The 13663-nt window shown below is 29.4% G+C and overlaps 1 pseudogene; it reads right to left on the reverse strand.

Moving 5' to 3' along the window:
• Positions 1-12071: 12071 nt before the first annotated feature.
• On the reverse strand, positions 12072-13279 carry LOC124829663 (ethylene-response factor C3 pseudogene; annotated as a pseudogene).
• Positions 13280-13663: the final 384 nt, after the last annotated feature.

A 13663-nucleotide genomic window follows, 5' to 3' on the forward strand; every position in this document is an offset into this window, starting at 1 on the left:
AATGTTTATCCCATGGTAGTGCATTCCGGCGTAGCTTCAAGGTATAATTGATGATGCGGTCCAGCCCATTCTATATCCATAAAATTGTAACATGCTTATATATCATTTTATTGCTTCTATGATCATGCACGCAGGGTTTACAAAATTCTTATAACCTTGAACTGTTTGGATAGCCAATATTAAAATATTTCCTTAAAAATATTTTTTTAATAAACATATAATTATTATAAATTTTAAGTTTCTTTTATATAATTTTGAAACTTATAATATTTTTAAATTAATGATATTTTCATCATAAAATATTAATTTTAAAAAATTATTAATTATCATATGGGAATCACTTTATAATTAAAGTTTTTGTAATAATTTTGAAGATTACTGGTTGTAATTATTTGTTTGATAATTAAAATTTTTATTTAAATAGAATCTTAATATTAAAACTTGAAAATTAGAAAATATCAATCAATTAGAAGTTTTCTTAATTATCATATATTATAATGTTTATGGTCTCGGTTGACATAATTTCAAAAGAATATTTTATAGATCATCGACGCTCTTCAACATTAAAACTAAAAAATCTTTTGGCGCGTTCCATTGAGTTCCAACTACATGAGACATTCGGTCATGGTTTTTTTTATTTATAAATGCATGAGTAAATATTTGATGAGATTTTAGTTGTGAGACTCCCACTGTTTTTGTTGTCACAATAGCTCTCCTGTCAAAATTCCGATGTAAAACATTAATTGTCAATTTTACAAAACTAATTAGTTAATTAATAACTTGGTAAGCATGTATATATAATGATTCTAGTGGTTCTCTGGTAAAAGTTTTCCAGAACGGTGTTCATCTTTAATATTATTTGTTTTCTCCCAATAATTTTCATTGATAGACCATCTCGTTTATCTTATAACCTAAAGATTATCAAGATGATACAAATAATCCATCCGGAGTACTTGTGAGCGTTAGGAGGTAAGTTGTTCAAATTTTTTGATAAATTATTTGATTGAAATCATAATTGATAAATAAGTATATTTTAATAAACTAACACTATAATAAGATTTGTTAAAATATTCTACAAGAATATTTTACCTAGTGGATTTTACTTTTAATTTGTTTAAATAGCTTGTTAATCAAGATTTGATATATGATCAATATTTCATATGTTAAAACTATTTTTAAACATGTTAAAATGTTCTAAGCTTATAGGATATATACTATTAACAATTTAATCGACTAAAATATTTGTTAAACAACTAGTTTCATGAATTAAGTAAAATTAACCGATTGTTTAATATTTTTAATGGATTAAATTTATCAAAAATTTTGTCTATAAAACAACACTCTTCTCACGTGAACAAACACGCTTTTGAAAGTAAGTTTTGTAAAATTTGTTTGAGCTGGAATGAGTGTTGTGTCATGTGAAGCGAAAAAGATCAAACTACTATCGAACAAATCTTGATAACATTTATGGATATTGAGTTCGGTAAAAATTTATTTAATAGATCTAGCAAATAAGTTTTCAGGTTTAGTTATTCTTTAACATTTTCTTGGTAGTTCTTGTTAATTCGATACAGGTGTGCAATAGAGTTTTACACGTTTGTGCAGACTTCTCATAGGTTCAATAAAATTGATTGTGATATATGATTTTGTTTAAATAACTTTGTAATATCTTGATTTAATGGAATACTTTCCTCAGGCTGCAAAGTAGAATTGGATGAAGCTCTTAAAGAGTAGTGAACAAGTATAAATCTCGTTTTTGTTGTTATTTTTTTTTTAAGTTCACATAATTTAAAACTTTGTAAAATTTAGTATATTTGGTCTTTATTTTCATGTTAACAACTTTCTTAAAATCTTAATTTGAAATTAACATGTTTTTGTATGAAACTGAATTGTCCTACAATATGGTATGCCTTTTCTCCTTTACCCTAGATATTCCCGGCTTTATTGTTTAAATTATTTCTTACTCTTTAGTTGAACCAGTTGGAAGGTTGGTATTTGTAAGTACTTGAAAGTTGAAGATATTGCATGTAATGTTAGTTCTAAGTGGGCATTCTATTCTTCTATTTTACTCGTTATCGGACCGTTATCGGACCATCCAATTTTTACTATCACACACGAGATGTTTATACCTCGGCATGAAGAGGGTGTGTTGGAAGTTCCACATCGACTAGAGATAAGGTCAAATTATAATATATAAGTGAGGTGCAAGCCTCAGCTTACAAGCTGGTTTTCTGGGGTTGAGTTAGGCTTTAAACCTACTTTCTAATATGGTATCATAGTCATGGTTAGAGCCTATTCTAGTGAGTGAGTATTCTATTCTTACGGGAATGAGCTATCTTTATATATCTTAATATATAAGTGAGGTTTCTTATTGATTACTTTTAGTAACATATGTTAATGTATTTTCAATGTTATAGTATGATCTTTACTCGCACAAGACCTCATGTAGCCCTTGAGATGTTTGGGTTGTATAATCTTTGGTTGAGATGTTCTTATCATATGATCGTTGGCCTCACATATTGAACTTCACCAAGATGATCAACTTGATCGAGATTTTCTCTGTCTACGTAACAATTAATAACTTTAGTAAGAATGTTAACATGATCTATTTATTATATTAGTTTTACTTAGTTTGATATATTGTTCAAATTATTAATTAGGTAAAACGAATTTTAATTGATTGAATAAATATATGTTTACATTTAATCTCATATACTTTGTAAATATGAAAGCAATAAAAATTATTTTTGAAAATTCCTTTTAAGAAATAAAAAGTTTTTGAGTTCAATTAAACCCTTTGGTCATATGTTGTTTGCCATAGAAATAGTCTATTCTACAAATAGTTCCCATCAGAAATATCATGATCACATCTTGATCCTCATTAAGTGTTGTTCAGATTTTCATAAATATAAAACTATTATTAATTATAAATAAGTAATAAGAATGTAACATATCTCAACTATTTCGAAATAGCTAAATTAAAAAAAAAAACTTACGGAGCATGAAATATTTTAAAACCTATTTTAGATTTTCACATGTGCACATACAATAGTGATAAGTTTAAAAGAAAAGTATAATAATGACATGAAAGTGTTCACATAAAAACATATTGTTTCAACACTTCGGAGTTTGTCATCATAGTGACTTGTGGAACTAAGACCCTATATATGACATCAATACCTTTAAAAGCATATGCCTCAACTATCATAACATTCATAGCTATTTTTTTATCAAAATACTTTGCAAAGCCGCTATATAAGGATAAATGATCTTACTTAAATTTACAGAGTAAGTTGTACCAAAGAGCTCCTTTCATACTTAAAAATTAAATAATAAATTCTATTTACAATGATATAATTCTCACATGTTTTCGTAACTAACAGATTCAACAAAAAAGGCCCTACATGACTAAAAGAATGCATTAAACAATACAACTGTTTATTTTATATGTTATGGATGGGCCTGTTGGATTAATGGATAAAAATTGGAGGGTGCAGAAAGCAACTACCTTATTGGATTTTATTTACAATGTAAGGATTGAATAAAATAAAATGTTACCTTGTATTTTGAGATAAGCATTCTAAAATGTATTTTTTGAATGTATTATGGAGTGTACTTTCTGGATTAAATTTGAAATATATTTCATAATGTATATTCCGAATTATTTTAAATACTCTCAATTTCACAAACCAAGATGTACTTTTTAATATGTTCTGAAATGTATATTTTGAAACGTATTTTTGGATAAAAAAATATTTTACAAATTACACACTCTAAAATACATTATAAAATGGACGTGCAAAGGTAATTTTTATCATTTTATATAATTTTAATGAACGTTAATTTGGGGTTTGAGTTTTATGGAGTGCATGAAGAAAAAAGGAACGTCTAGGAAGAAATAGCAAACAGCCTGAAAACTAAGGTTTGAGTTGGGTCTCTTTCCTTCCTCTTAGAGAAAAGGAAACACTGTATAATGGGTTAAACTCGGGAGGGTGATTTACAGAGGATCTTCAAAAATATCTTAAACGAAAAGAAAAATTAGGTTTTTCTACAAGAATCTTCAACATTGTAAACTGATAAAAAAAATATATATTTAAAATTTTTCCTATTACAAAAGAAAATCACTCGTACATCGATAAATATCTTTTAAAATCTCAGAGTGAAATATACAATTATAGTAAAAAATAAATAAAATTTTGAGATATCTCGTATTCTAAAATATATAAAAATTCCTACTAAAAACAGAGTCAGATTTTAAAATAAAATACTACGTTAAAAATATCTAACATATATATTTGAAGTAGAAAACAAGTATAGGATTTATTTATTTTAATTTTGTCCTGTTTAAAAGATTTAATTTTTTTACCGCATTAAATTATCCGACTTGAATACACATGATATTTATTATGCTACGGCTATAGCGTTAAAAAACTAACAACGATCAAATTGATATATGGAATGGAACACTGTAAAATAAAGTAAATGATTAAGAAGATGTATTTTAGATTAATCTTTTTTGAGTCGAAAGTGTAAAGTCAGGTTTTAAGTTTGGTGGATGGTGAAGGATAAGCTTGCAACTTCCGTAATTTGGACCCGAACGAAGTTTATAACGAAGGAAAAAGCTTTTTCTACAAAAACTACGACAAAATGTGTGGTCACATTTTGCTGAACTAATACGGGATCTCATGGTGTTTTATTTTCTTCAACACAAACGACAATTTTCATTTGACCTACCTAAAAGTTTGGTTGGGATTTAAGACCAAGAAGATAAGGTAATCATGATTGATGAAACAATTAACACTTGATTAGGAGTGAAAAATATGTATTTTATTATTGTGTAATGGGTTGTAAAACTTCACCCAAAGTCCGTATGTATTCGTGAAAGTTTCCTTGGTCGTTCAACAGGTTATAATGAGAATCATATGGGTATTTGTGTTTGTCTTTTAAACTGGTCAATTGGTGACCAGGTTCAGTTAACCCACGTCATATCAAAGTAAAATCATTTACTTTCCACTGAATTATTATATATCTAAAGCAATCCCAAACACATTACCTTCTTATTTGGACTTATTATATATACATATATTTGTAGAACTTCATAATTGACCATCAAACTTACTGGCTGTTGTCATTCATCACGTGACAATATCTTAGGTATTCATCAGTTAATGGAACTACTCTAACTACACCAACTAGTCAAATACAAATATTAATTACTAAATTTATTCAGTATCAACTTATTTTCACTCACACCTTAATAATAAATAATATCATTTGAATTATAAACATAAGCGTGATTAAACTTAAACTAACTGTTTACTTTGTAAATGATCTGTTGTCATGGATCACTCATTCATTTTGGGTAGGTGTATAAAAATTTCAACGTACCTTGTTTAGTAGTAAGATTGTGTGTAAATTCGTTAAAAATAAAATAAATAATTTTTTAATGAAATGCATTACAAGAAACACACTAATAATAATGGTTTGGCAAGTTGATTAACATGATGGATAATTTGAGATGATTTGGAAATCTTTGAAGGGATGTTAATTGCTTTCGGTAGTACTTTTTGACATATAATCCAAGTATAGTTAACAGTTAAGAAATCTAATGACGGGACCACCTATTAATTCTCTCAGTGTTGGTGGATTTTGAGGGTGAATTTTTCTAATTACGAAGATTAGACTACCAATGCAGTGCTGCTTTGATATTAATCACAATTCAGGAAGCTTGTCTTAGCAAAAATAGAAAATAAAGAAAATCCTATTTCAGATCATAGCTTCTAAAAACGAAAGTGTGGTGAAAGGAGAATACGATAATTATGTTAGCTCTGAAAGTTCTTAATTGATGTGGCTTGTTGTGTTTGGTTCACTGGATTTCCTTTCTTATATGAAGTCAATCCTCCTGTTCATGTGAATTACGAGACAAGATAAATGAAAATGTAATGATTTCATAAGATTTAATATCTCTTTATTTCCTAAACCTATTTTTTAATTTTATTTTCACTCTCTGAATAAAACTGGTTTCTCTTACTCACTGATTTTACATTTGGTAAATTTTGTTTTCAGTTATTGATATTTGTTTAGAAAAAAACAAAATTCATGTTTTTTACTTATATTTGTATTTGGTTAAATATGTTTATCTTAATAAATTTAATTAGATATAAAATACGAATTTATATATGATTCAAATTTGTATATGTTTTGATTCTTATACTTTAAAATGAATTGATATGATTTTTATATTCTTTCTATATTTTAATTAGAAAGTGTTAAATGTTGTAACTAAGTTAAAATACTAACTTAAAATATTGTCTCTCACATAAATTTTTTTAATCACAGTTGAGTTAAGGAAAATTATATCGATTTTTTTTTTAATTTAAAGATCAAGCTATATTCCGAATTTAGGACTATGAATAAATTTCAATTATACATGAAAAATATACAAATTAATAACGTATTTAACACTTTATATAATTAATTTTAAACGTCGATTACATTATATATGATATAGTGAATTTAAAACATTTTTAAACACAAATTTTTATCAATGAAAATGATTAAACTAAAATTGTTCATACCATATCAAATAGGTTTGTTTAAAAATCGAAGCCAAAAACAGTTTAAAAACTCTTCTCCTTCCACTTTTCGAAGCATCTTTTAAAGAAAAAAGTCATGATAGAGCATAAGCTCCAAAGGAGAAAATAAGTTGATGAGTGGTGATTGACCCTATCAATATCATTTGACAGATTTGGGATTGGAACATTGACATCTACAATGTTATCAATAACAAGGTTTTAAGACGAACCATAATTCTCTTAAATGGAGATGAATGGTCGTTTACTTTAGACCTCGACTATGGAATTTATGTTCTTATCACCACCAATAATCGCATCTCTTATGAGTGAAGGTCAAAGGTAGTTTAAATACTTCTCCCACTTCCGAGGTATCATTTAAACACAAAATCGCGATGAAGTACATGCTTTAAAGCAGACAATACCTTGGATGAGAGATGATTGATCCAAACAAAATCACTAAGTAGACTTGGGATTAGAACCTTAGCACCACCGTATGGTTGATAACAAGATTTTAAGATGACAGTTGCTTTTAAACTATAAAACAATGTTTTGATCCCAAATCCGCTAAGTAATATTGTTAAAATCAATCATCTATCACATGAAGTATTATCCACTTTGAAATTTGTATTCTATAATTTTGTCTTAAAGGTGTTTCGGAAAATAGAATGAAAACAAATTATTTAAACTGATTTAGATATTAACTCCTAAATTATGTAATTGTAAGAACAAAAACTTTAAAATTTGAAAAAGAAAAAAATAAGCAACTAAACGCATAAACAAACAAGTCTCTTACATAAATCAATAATTTTAAGGATTTAGCTTAGTATTATTTTATTATATTTGTGGTATCTATATAATGATAGTGTAAGATAAAAATGATTTTAGAATGAGAGTAGATACAAAAGAGTGGGTAGTTGAATGGCGTTCAGGTGGGCTTTTTGTTGAAAACTTAAAGTGTGGGATGAGGGTGTATATGAAACCTAGAGTAAAAATAGAACAGTATAAAAAGAAAACTGTCTTCTTTACCAAAAACAGAACCTTATCTTTGGCAGGAAGTAATTTCTTTTTTCCCTCCTTCCTCCTTTTCCAGCTACCTAATAAGAAGAAAACTCAACTATTTTCTACCTCTAAATAATTGCTTCTCAATCGTAAAAGTGGAACAAGGACAAGTCATCTTCAACTTCCTTCCTTTGAATACCAAATTTCCCTCGTCAAAAGGAAACATGCAAAATGATCAATGAAGATTAAGTTACATATGTTTCTTCCTGTCCAAATTCAAATTGTAATATCGGGTATATATATTTTCTCCTATTACATGTTGATGATTTGTCTCAGTAATTCATTCTTCAACCTTTGAATTCTTATATATTTAAATCACTTCCGGAAAGGGGTTAGATTTATCTTTTTAAATTTAAGTTTTCTAGGTTGAAGGATTATTTGGATTGACTTTGGGAAATTATGAATTTGAGATTAAATATATAAAATTTAGGTTTTTGGAAAATTTAGGAATTGACTATTTTGGGTTGGTTTGACAACTTGGAAAAATACTCATGTAGCATGGTTTTCGTTTGTGTATGTTTGTTTTGATCAATTTATTATATTATATGATATGGAATGGATGATTTAAAAGTAAAATGAGATTATATATAGATAGATAGATAACGAGTATTCATTTGAATTTGAGAAATAGAATTTAGAGATTTTTTATTTGGGATGGTAGAAAAGTTACACAGGATGGATTATTGTAAAAATATAAGTTATAATTGAATGTAAGGTATAGTTAACATTTGCTGGGCTTTTTGGAATGGTTTTTCTATTCTCTTAACACAGTTTTGAATTGTGAAATTTATGCATAATATACTTAATTGACCTTAACGCGGAGTGGATTTGAGACAAGATTTTCGTAGAGATTTTATCTGATTAAACAAAATTTCTCTATGGCAGATAAAAAATATTTGCAGTTGCCGAATTGGGTATTGAAAAATTGCTTTTTACTTGTCAAATTGTACTTAAGAAATTTTAATTTCACTGATCCGAGTATTAAAAGAATTAATATTTTATTGTTTGTCTATACTTTTTTAAGTGACTTTGAATTTTTAGTTTGAAATTGATTAAAAAAATATGAGTACATTTTGAATATTTTATTTAGTGTTTGTAATTGGATATTTTGGTGAAAGTTTATTTTTTTAATACTCGTATTCATTATTAGAATTTTTGTAATTATTAATAAATTTTATTAATGAAAATAAATTCCTCAATAAATTTAAATTTATTAATATTTGTTATTGATAAATTTTAAAATTTAAATTAATAACGATATTTTAGTCGATAAATTAGAATTAATGTTATTGATGAATATTTTTGTCTATAAATTTAGTATAAAACTTATAATTCTAATAACCAATGAAATTCATTGATAAATTAGGCTTGTAAATTTTTGCCAAGTTATATGGATATTTTATATATCAAGAGAAGGTGAATTAGAAGAAAAAAAAATAGAAAAGAAAAAATTAGAAGAAAGGATGAGGAGGTCGAAGCCAATGACAACAATACATTAGAATGTGACAACGAGAAGAAGGGGTTGAGGAGAGATGCAAAACAAAAAAAATGAAAAAGAAGAGAAATAAAATAAGAAAAAAAACTCAATCACAATTTTATGATAAATTTTATTGATAATTAAATTTATCGGTAATTACTGGGAAATATTTCTGAACAAATTTGTTATTATTGATAACGTCAGATTTTCCAATTTCAAAAATAATTTTATAAATAAAAGATTTAGATAGTCAATAATTTGTTGATAAATTCAAATTATTAATGATTTGTTTATTATCAACATTAAATAATAAATTTAAAACTAAAATAAAAATATTAGCAATGACTAATTTCATTGTAGGTTATTATCATTTTTAAATTTATAATAAAAAATATATAACAGCCTATTTTAACTTAATCATATATTTTCTTATTTAATAATCATCCTTTAACGAATTTTAACACTACATTTTTTTCAGTGTATTTTATTATTATTTTTTTTCTTAAACAGTCACACTCCTGTATTGGAACAATAAAAGAGTAAATGATGTTCTTTTTTTCATTTTGTTATTTTTTTCTAAATGACTTTTTCTTCTTCATACATCTTAAACATCTAGCATGTTGGTAGAATACACAAAAATTATTGGTAAACTTATTTTAAAAAATAAAGATGGTAAAATTAGTTAAGTAAGGATAATCGAGTGATAAAATATTTAACACTGTAAGGAAGAAAATATTTAAATAAAGTGTTTAATCAATTCAATACTAATTTTTGTTGTTGCAAGATAAAAATTTGACGGTGCATCCAAAAAACTATATAGTTATGCCAATTTTTTCAACCTTTTAATTTCTTTTATATAAGAGCATTTACAAAATTAAAAAAACATGCTCTCCAAACGAGGAATAAACTTTTGTTGTTCGACTTTAGAACATATTATAAAATGTTTAATTCTTATTTTGGTCTTTCTTTTAGATGTTCATAGTTGTCTCATATTTTATAAAAACAGTTCAAGTTAATTATTTTTGTTTAAGACGTTAAAAAAACTAACTATGTTATTGTCTCTTGGCCAATGTTGAGTGATGTTGAGTGACCTGTGCAGTCTTGCAATACGTGGAAATAATAAGTCCAATTGACATGACAAGGTTAAAAGTTAAAGTTAAATTTAAGCTGAGCAGGGTTAGGGTTTTGAGTTTCCAATGCTTTTCACGATGAAGAACGAAATTGTCTGGAGGTGTAGGAGACAACATGGTGGAGTGATGGTGCGATTTGGATTTTTTCATATTAGGGGTTTTCTAATTTGGGATTTTAGAGTTTTTTGATTTGGGATTTTAGGGTAGTGCTATTGTGGCTCGGTTGTTGTTCGTGAGAAAAAGATGATTGCGATTAGGGTTTCGTGTTCTCAAATTGGGGTTTTTTGGTAGTTTCTTGTAGGTTGAATCGTGCCATGAAGGTTTCTCTTGTTCTCGCAAATCTTGAGGAGAAGAGAATTCATGATGGTAGTTCCGGAACAAGGTTATTGGTGGTTGTGATTTGAGTATGGTTTGTTGTTTCAGATTCATGGTTGCACGAGAGAAAGGAACGAGGAAGCTTTCACATTGGCCGACATGGTGGTGACCCATGGGAGATGGTGGTTGTTGTATTGGTGGTGGTCCGAAGAAAGAAGAAGATGAGAATCTATTAAGAATAAATTAAAATAAAATAAAAAAATATAAAAAGTGAAATAATAACTTATAACATTGTTACGTCAGGTGACCACACAATCAATAACTGGACATATGATTCACTTTTGGTCAGAAAGACAACTACACCGTTAGTGTTTTTAACGCCGTAAGCAAAATGTATCAACTTAAACCGTTTTTACAAAATATAGAATATTATGAACATAAAAAAAAAAGTAAAATCATTTTAAACACTTTGACCAAACCAAGATCAAAATAGGTGTTAAAACTATTATAAAACATCTTCCTTTGAATATGGAATATAAAGGGTGACTTTCTTAGCGTGTAAATAATAGTTTAAGATACTAAGATATATTTAGGAGTAGAAAGAAAATTGTATAAAGCAAAGCAATGGGACGTGATTATAATAATATTGAGAGAAGTCATAAGATTGAAGAAGTTGGTCTAAGTGTCCAACCAGTTCTGTTAGACCACAATTGGAAGAAGCTTCTTTTGCTTCAAAGTTGGACTCAAACAGTTGGAGAGAAAAAAAAAACTGTTTTGCGGTTCTCTTCTCTCCAACAGATTTGACAAATTTCTAGAAACCCCCACCAACTCACACCCTATTTCCTTGCTTCTTCCTTTAGCATAAAATATTGCCTCTAAGTGCTAATCCATTTTATCTTCTTATATTTTATTCCTTTTGGAACAACAAAAGTTTTGTATTTCATCTCCACCTTAGCTATCGATGTGCTGTCTCAAAGTCTGTTTCGTAGATGCGGTTGTGGTCACAGGACAAAATTAGCCTAACCTGCTGCCAAACTAGCCTTGCCACATGTTTTCAACACAATCAAATACGAAACTTTGAAAACTAATGCATCATCTTTTCATTTACAAAAAACAACTCTCGCCCGTCTCATGCACCACGTTAATAATCCCATGTCACCTTAATGAGACTAGATCTACCTTCATTTTTCAACAGTACTTTTAAATCATTTTTCTATTATAACGTTCTATATTCTGAAAATTAGATTTTCACCCTGATAAACCCCTTTTTCTCTTGTGATGCTATTAATTATGTGACAATATATGTTTGGCAAAACTGAGAAAATTTTAAAACACACTGCAAGACAAAAGGGAAGAGGTTGGCAAAATGGATAAGAAACCGATTGTAATTTGTTTGTGTATGAGGTGCGCCCACACGTGCCGCCTTCCCCGCGCTAAACTCGACCATGCATGTTGACTTATAGTCCGATAAAGCTAAAACAACAGTCCCAGTCACCTCAATAAATATCGACAATCTGACATAAATGGTGCCCCACATAGATTAATGCATTCCTTATCGTCTAAACTTTACAAAAAAACAAGAAACTTCTCCATTTCTAGGAAAACAAAAACTAAAAAAAACCATGAAGAGAGAAAAAGATACAGATTCAGAAGATGTTGAAATCTGTCATCCAAACATGACACAGGCATCTCGGCCACACAAGAACCAAAGAACAGAGAAGAAAAAGGAATTAACGAACATAAAAAGCCTAAGTAGAAACTATGCATCATGGATATTTATAAGGTTTTAAAAAAACGTTGCGGAATTGTTGCTTGAGCCGCAGCGTGAAGGCTTTTGAGGTTTGGATTGCAGTTGAGGAAGGAATGAATCAGGAGGAGGAGGGAATACGATCAGAGGACATCAACAACTGTTCCAAGTAGTCAGGACCAAGGTCTTCAAACACGACCGCATTGTCTACGCTACTCTGTTTGTTGTTTTTCTTCACACCAATTTTCCTCCGCAACGAGTGTTTCCTCTTGAGAGCGACAACAGGGGAGCATCCTTCTTCATTGCTGTCCACCGTGTAGTTCATCTCTCTGAGCGATTCTCTAACGATATCAACGGGGAAGTTCAGAATCGCGGCGGGGCCACGCATGGAAAACGCTGCTTGGTCGTAAGCCAAAGCCGCCGCTTCCGCGCTGTCGAATGTCCCAAGCCACACCCTCATCCCGTGCCGTGTGGAGTCTCTAATCTCCGCCGCAAACTTCCCCCACGGGCGCCGCCGCACTCCGCGGTAGGACTTCTCCTTCTGCACCGCCTCACTCTCCTCAGAGCCCGCTCGGTCGGCGGCGCGCTCGACTGTGGTGGCGCCGGCGATCATGCCGTAGAGGAGCATCTCCTCCGGGTCGTTCTCGTTGAAGGGGAGGTAGCCCTCCCAGGAGAAGGCCTCCGGAGAGGAAGATTCGGAGGAGAAATCGGAAGAGGATGAATTGAAGAAGGAGGTGGAATCCATATCTATGTTCAGAAAACAAACAAGAGTGAAGAGTGAAAAGAAGAAGTAAGGTGTTGAGTTGCTCTGTTTTTCTCGTCTCTTCTGCTCCTACCACCTCATTTTATACCCGGTTTTGCCCATGGTAAAATGGTAAAAGACGCCGCTAAAGCGAATCGGACAATCAAACACTGGGTGAAAAAGGGGAAAAACGCAAAACCATGCCAAATTCATACATAATAATAGTCTCTTTAACAAGACAACTTTGTTTTCTCTCTGTTTCACGTACCTTCAATAACAATTACATGTCCTTTCCTCTTAATAAATAACACTCAGGTACCATTATTATATTTTTAAATATTACTAATTATATTATTAATGAACCACTACATCAGCCAATAAATTTCTTTAACTGATATACAGTTATAATAATCATTCATTCATTGTTATCTTCACATCTTAATGATTAATCTATGGAGTCATTTACATTCATAATACATGCTTATTGGACTCTAATGTACTTAATTAATCATTCAAATTATTTTATTCAACTGGACACATTACAAAATTAAATTTATCTTGATGTTAATATTTAACTTTTTTTATTATACTTCTTTTTTCTAGTTTATTATCGATAGT

This window comes from Vigna umbellata, chromosome 8, assembly GCF_029865625.1.
Source record: "Vigna umbellata cultivar VRB3 chromosome 8, Vumbellata_1.0, whole genome shotgun sequence".
NCBI classification, from domain to species: Eukaryota; Viridiplantae; Streptophyta; class Magnoliopsida; order Fabales; family Fabaceae; genus Vigna; species Vigna umbellata.